This window comes from Cynocephalus volans, chromosome 6, assembly GCF_027409185.1.
Source record: "Cynocephalus volans isolate mCynVol1 chromosome 6, mCynVol1.pri, whole genome shotgun sequence".
Taxonomy (NCBI): domain Eukaryota; kingdom Metazoa; phylum Chordata; class Mammalia; order Dermoptera; family Cynocephalidae; genus Cynocephalus; species Cynocephalus volans.
This window is the reverse complement of record NC_084465.1, coordinates 8,197,515-8,203,171: the sequence shown is the minus strand read 5'-3', so window position 1 is coordinate 8,203,171 and position 5,657 is coordinate 8,197,515. Positions and strand designations below refer to the sequence as shown.

At 45.7% G+C, this 5,657-nt stretch overlaps 1 pseudogene; it reads left to right on the top strand.

The window, feature by feature from the left end:
- The first annotated feature begins 1,097 nt into the window (after positions 1 to 1,097).
- On the top strand, positions 1,098 to 4,324 carry LOC134380823 (GTPase IMAP family member 4-like; annotated as a pseudogene).
- The last annotated feature ends 1,333 nt before the right edge of the window (positions 4,325 to 5,657 follow it).

Here is a 5,657-nt window from a genome sequence, read left to right as displayed (position 1 = left end):
TAAATAAATAAATAAATAAATAATATACACACAAATAAACAGGGGGCAGGGGAGAAGATACAATGATCACAATAAATCCTTGATCTTGCTGTCCTGGCCAAAGTTTGTTCCAATAAGAGTTCTTTAAACATCTTTCTCCATTGCAAAACATTCATAGGTAGCAATGAAGAAGACATTAGTAATTAATATCATGTTTCTATGACCCTAAGCATTGATTAAGAAGGAAAGTATTGTCACTTTCACACATCAGATATAAGCTGGACGTAATGATCGATCCAAGAGAGGCAAGAAACAGTTGGATGGTTTTTCAATTTATTTATTCAACAAATATTTATTGAGAGTTACTTTTTGCTTGTCCCCCAGTAATAAAGAGAAATATAAGACACATATCGTTGTCCCATCACAAAGCTTATATTCTAAAGGGAGATAGTAAAAAATTCGGCAAACAAGTTCCTACTGTAATTTGTATTCTGTAAGAACCCCCTGGGTGTGATGAGAGCCAGAAGCAGGTGGGCCGCAGCAGAGCTGGTTGTGTTGGGGGACATGTGCTGGGGGACAGGTGCTGGAGAAGATCTCTGTAGAGAGCAGAGGCCCGAGGGCTGAGCAGGAATGTGCTGGGCACTGAGTGGGCAGGAGCGCTCCAGGGCGAGGGAACAGTTATGCAAAGGTCGAGACGTCGGGAGGAATGTAGAGGATGTGAGGAGCACTGAGGAGGCGAGTGTGGCTCAAGCCTTACAGGAGAGAAGGTAGTGGGCTGTGCAGAGACTCGGGGACCACTGTAAGGGTTTCAACTCTTTTCTAAAAGCCATAGGAAGCCACTAGGGAATCTAACAAGAAAAACATAAAATTCTAATTTGAAAACAACATCTGACTGTAGAATAGAAAAGGAAAGGAAGGTGAGATGGTCCATTAGGAGCCTGTTACATTCACTGAAAACAAATGGCAGTGGATTGGATTGGCATGAAGATGGAGAAAAATGGATAATTTTCAGTTTCTGGAAGTAGAGTCAATAGGATTTGGTGATGGGCTGGTGAAACTGAGGAAAGAAGAATTGTAGATGACCCCAAGGTTCTGCAGAAGCACCTGGCTGGATGGTGATGCATCTGCTGCGATGGGGAATCGTGGCTGGGGAGGAGTCCAAGGGTTCTGGCCAAGCGCTGCTTGAGATGCCAGGACACGGCGCCATGGAGAAGTTGGGTGCGATGCAAGAGGTGGGAACTCTGAAGGGTGCAGGGCACAGACTTCGTATCAAAGGCATCACAGCAATGATTTGCCGGGTCATTGAGGAGGGGTAGGGGCCAGAGCCAGTGTCGAGGAAGGACTGGGAGCATTTATGTTTGTGTAAACACATAAAAAGAAACAATCTGAAAATGAGATGAAATGGAGAGCTGAGGAAATGAGGCAAGAGAGACCAGACTGGCAAGTTTGTGGCAAAAAGGAAAGTGGAATTTGTTGGCTATGAGAGGTCAGGGATTCCAGTGACTGTCCATCTCCCTAAAGTGACATGGTTATGTTTCTTTATCTACAGGCATTCACACTGCCATCGCTGCCCAAGACAGTGGCACGAGTTCCAGCCCTCGCAATCCACGGACCCGCCTCGGTGAGTGGGGTTTCGGGCTCCACTGCCAGAGTGCAGGGAGGAGGGTGGGCAGGGGAGGCAGGCAGGGGGCTCCTCCCATCCAGAAAGCCAGAGCCCACTGGAGCAAGAGAAAAGTATTCCCAGCCCCGTTTTCCATCATCTCTGCATTTACCACCCTGTACCATTGCTCTCGACTACACGTTCTCCTCATGATGTGTCCATAACAGCTCAGTGGAGGAGATATTGAAATACCCTACGATGGATTCAGGCCTCTGCACGATTTCTTATTTCCTGTTTGTTGCAACGCGGATGCACCAGAACAGCTGGTTGTAGCCACTCTGGCTGTTTCTCTGCCCCTCTCTTCAGCCTCGGGGAGAACCGGGAAGGAGCAGTGTGGGAGTAACTGATCCCTCATCCACGTTCCTAATTTTCCTACTCCTGGTGGCTTCACTATACCCAGCAAATTTAGGAGGCGGACTCACCTGGTATGTCACCTCGCCCTCCCTGGACTTCCTTATCCTCAGAAATTGGCTATGTCAGTTGAGCTTTTGTAGCAAATGATCCCACAACTGAGTAGTTTAAAGTATCAACCATCAGTTCTGTGTCAGCTTGGGCAGCTCGGCTAATCTCAGGCACATGTTCATGAGCCTGCGGTAAGCTGGTGGTTCCTAGGCCACTGGATGATCTTGCATAGGCCTGCAGACGTGTCTGGTAGTTAGCAGGCTCTTGGGCAGGCCAGGGTGACAGGAATACTGGGCCTTGTTACCATGGTCTAAAGGGCTGGTCCAGGCTTCTTCACAAGGCAGCTGCAGGGGGGACAGAAGGAGAAGGGCCCCCATGGAACGTGCACAATTTTGAGTTTCTGCTTGCATCGTGCTTTCTACTGTCCTATTGTCCAGAGCAAGCCACATGGCCACCCAGATTCAAGGGTCAGAGAGAGAGAGACAGCATCTTGATGGGTGGAGCTGCAAATCCACATCCCAGAGAGGCGTACAGGAATGGGAATAATTTGTGGCTCAATTTGCAGTCTGCCCCACGGGTTGTCATCCATTTACTACCAACATTGGCAAGTTGGAGGCATGTTGGAGGTGGCCTTTGTTGCTTTTTCATTTCTCTTGCTATGATTTTCTTACTCCCCCTCCCTGTGGCCAACCAGTGCTCTCTGGACATACTTAGCATGGGGTCTTCCACTGTGATGCTAACTCAATAATAGTTTGAACTCCCACCCACGTTTTTCCTTAGATAATCTTAGCCTTTCTTTGTCCAATATTCTCAGTCATACAACTTTTGTAAATATACGTCTTTTATCCCAGGATTCTGGTTATCAAATGTGGAAAACAGTGCCTTAAGGAAAGTGATGGGTTACATAAACCACCTACCTTCCTTCTTAATGGGAAGAAAAGTTCCATTTTGAATAGAAATTGGAAAAACAAATCTCCCTCTGCAGATGCCCCAAAGTCACGTTTTGTGTTACTTCTTGCTGTACCTTGTTATGAAGAGCTGTCAGCAGCAGCTCATGGTCCTCTTCTGAAACCACTTGTTTCCTCCTCTATAGGCTCCATAGCTACAAAAGGGCACAGTGAGGAGCTCAAGGGAATCCCCAAAAGAGAGACCAATCACAGGAGGTTGAGGTAAGGCAGTTGCCCAAGTACTACAAGTTGGACATCAGACCTAGAGGGCTTCCTGTTGACTTCCTGTGAGTGCAGAGGTGATGCAGGGGGAAGTCCACAGCCAGCAACAGAGAGAGCGTGGGGAGGGCTGGGGCCCCTGGGGAAACTGTTGCAGCAGATTCTAACACTGTGGCATTTGTTTTCTTGATGTACCAGGGCCTGGAGAACAAGACTGCCGAAATTCACAACTGAGAATTGTCTTGATGGGTAAAACTGGAGCAGGAAAATGTGCAGCAGGGAACAGCATCCTTGGAAGGAAAGCGTTTTGTTCTGGCATTGCAACAAAATCCATTACTGAAACCTTTGTGAAAGACAGCAGCTGGTGGAATGAAAGAGAACTTGTCGTTGTGGATACGCCTGGTGTTTTCGACACCGAGGCACAGGATGCTGACACGCGCAAGGAGATTGCTCGCTGCATCCTCCAGACCTCGCCAGGGCCCCACGCTCTGGTCCTGGTGCTCCCACTGGGCCGCTACACTGAGCAGGAGCACAAGGCCACACAGAAGATCCTGAAAATGTTTGGACACAGGGTAGAAGATTCATGATTCTCTTATTCACCCAGAAAGATGACATTGATTTCCATGATTACTTACGGGAAGCTCCAGAAGGCATTCAAATGCTGATGGGCAAGTTCGGTGATCGGTAATGTGTGTTCAAGAACAGGGTGAACGGGCCTGAACAGGTGACCCAGAGGGCACAGCTGCTGGCGATGGTCCAGCGCATTGTGATGGAGAACAAAGGAGAATGTTACACCAATAAGATGTACCAAAGGGCTGAGGAAGAGATTCAGAAACAAATCGAAGTGATACAAGAGCATTACAGGGCAGAGCTGGAGAGAGAGAAAGCGCAGATCCGAAAGGAGTATGAAGAGAAGATCAGAAACCTGGAAGATAACCTGAAGCAGAAGAAGAGAAGGGAGGAAATGGAGAGGAGGCTGGAGGAAAAGGAGACCGAGTATTCTTCAAAGCAGCAGAAAGTCAGATCGGAAGCTGAGAGTCAGAACCGGATACTTGATATCATCTTCAAAATATTACAGATTGCTTCTGACATTTTCTTTCATTTGTTTACAGATTAAACTTAACAAAAATCTGTCTATATTTCCTGCATATTCATTCTCTGGTAACCTTGCCCCACAGGACCATTCTCCAAAGTCAGAGTGCTCCAGTTTCTGTCTCTCAGGCTCTCAGGACTGAGCATAGTAAAGCTTACTATTGGCAATTGGTAGATACATGATTGACTTAGCAGGAGAGGGTCAAATTCTCAATTTGTGAAACTCTAGAGCAGAACGTGTTGATGCTTGCTCCCTTCCGAATGCTTGCTCAGACACACAAAGAAAAGGAACGCGAGAGACCAAAGACATGACCCAAGCTACATCTTGTTATCAGTAGTCAAATTTTCTCCTCTGGATTCTTCCTAGATTGGCATATACTCTCCCCTTGTAGCTTCTACTCACTTATTTTTGCCTTTAGGACCACAGTGATCATCTTACCCATATGGCTTGTTAGAAAGTTCCATTCTATGTTTGTATTTGGTAGTCTATAGATGGAAATGCTTGTAGCATTCCTTGTACATAAATGCCAATTTGTTTACTTACATTTTCACATAAGGACTCAAATTATTTCTTATCTTCTGCTGATTGGAGAACACTGACCTATCTAGAAAATAGAACTCTATGAACTCTACTCAATAGTAATCCCCAAATGACCCAAGAATGAAAGACAGCAATTCAATAGATAAGAGAACAACGTTTGGTACATTCAGCTGTATTTGTAGAAAATCTTTGACCAACCTCATGTTAACCCAATTTGATGAATAACCAGGTCTCTACTTTTCTTGAGAAACAAACTGACTGATGTGACCCACTTTCATCACTGTGTACATTGTGTCCTCATTGCTGGTGGGTCATCCGCACACTTCTGCTCCCACTCAGTTGAATTGTTTGCACGTTGCTATTATAATAAAGCTTTTCAGTTCACTCATATTTATGCAGAATTGGAACCTGTTTTTTCTTGGAAAATACCATTGTGTCTTCTAATAAAACAGGGATGAATTTCACTTTTTGGTGAAAGTTCACGATGATGTTGGAGCTAGACTTGGTCTAGCCCCATTACTCTTTCCTCCTTTTCCCTAGAAGGTTTGAGCCACATTCTCAACCCTTCCACCAGCCAAAGGTCACAACCTCTTCAGTAAGTGCTGATGGGAATTATGTGTAACCAAGCTTTCTGAGATCTGTGCAGTTTCGTTGGTACAAAAATCCCCTTTAATAGAGAGATAAAAATAGCTGAAACCCCTATCCCTTTTCTATTTTCTACTAGATTCTCCTCACCTGGTAATTTCTAGGAATCCCCAAAGCACATTTCCATGTTCTACCGACATGCCTTCACAGTCAGATGTGACTTATGCCAACT